This window comes from Lytechinus pictus, chromosome 5, assembly GCF_037042905.1.
Source record: "Lytechinus pictus isolate F3 Inbred chromosome 5, Lp3.0, whole genome shotgun sequence".
Lineage (NCBI taxonomy): Eukaryota > Metazoa > Echinodermata > Echinoidea > Temnopleuroida > Toxopneustidae > Lytechinus > Lytechinus pictus.
Window position 1 is genome coordinate 12,981,576 of NC_087249.1, and position 1,150 is coordinate 12,982,725.

The window sequence follows — 1,150 nt, forward strand, 5'->3', positions numbered from 1 at the left end:
CTCTTATGTCCAAGTACTATGAACTAGACCAATAAACTTTCAAAGTTATGATCGTAATTCAACAAATACCCCCAACTAGGCCAAAGTTCATTGACCTCAAATGACCTTTGACCTTGGTCATGTGACCTGAAATTCGCACAAGATGTTCAGTGATACTTGATTACTCGTTTGTCTAAGTATTATGAACTAGACCAATAAACTTTTAAAGTTATGATGGTAATTCAACAAATACCCCCAACTAGGCCAAAGTTCATTGACCTTACATGACCTTTGACCTTGATCATGTGACTTGAAACTCGCACAGAATGTTCAGTGATACTTGATTACTCTTATGTCCAAGTTTCATGAATCAGATCCATAAACTTTTAAAGTTATGATGGTAATTCAACAGATTAAAATTTTGATGTTGATTTCCCCAACATGGTCTAAGTTCATTGACCCTAAATGATCTTTGACCTTGGTCGTGTGACGTGAAACTCAGGCAGGATGTTCAGTAATACTTGATTAACCTTATGTCTAAGTTTCATGAACTAGGTCCATATATTTTCTAGGTTATGATGGCATTTCAAAAACTTAACCTTAGGTTAAAATTTTGATGTTGATTCCCCCAACATGGTCTAGGTTCATTGACCCTAAATGATCTTTGACCTTGGTCATGTGAGCTGAAACTCAGGCAGGATGTAATACTTGATTAACCTTATGGCCAAGTTTTATGAACTAGGTCCATATACTTTCTGAGTTATGCTGTCATTTCAAAAACTTAACCTTCGGTTAAGATTTGGTGTTGACGCCGCCGCTGTCGGAAAAGCGGCGCCTATAGTCTCACTCTGCGATGCAGGTGAGACAAAAATGAGTTGCATGGATGGGCAAATGCGAGGAAGGGTGAGAGAAATAGAGTGGGAGGGGGATGGAGAAAGGGAGGGGGATGGAGAGAGGGTGAGAAAAATAGACAGATAGAGAGAGAGAGAGAGAGGAAGAGAGAGAGAGAGATGGGAAAGAGAAAAAGAGAGGAGAAGAGAAAGTAAAATTATGGTAACAGGAGACAAGAGACATAAAGAGAAGGAAAAGAAGATATGCAGAAAGAGAGGGATGAAAGATAGAATACACTTTGTATAGTTCTTTAAGATAAGCAAAACTTGAAAATTTCCAG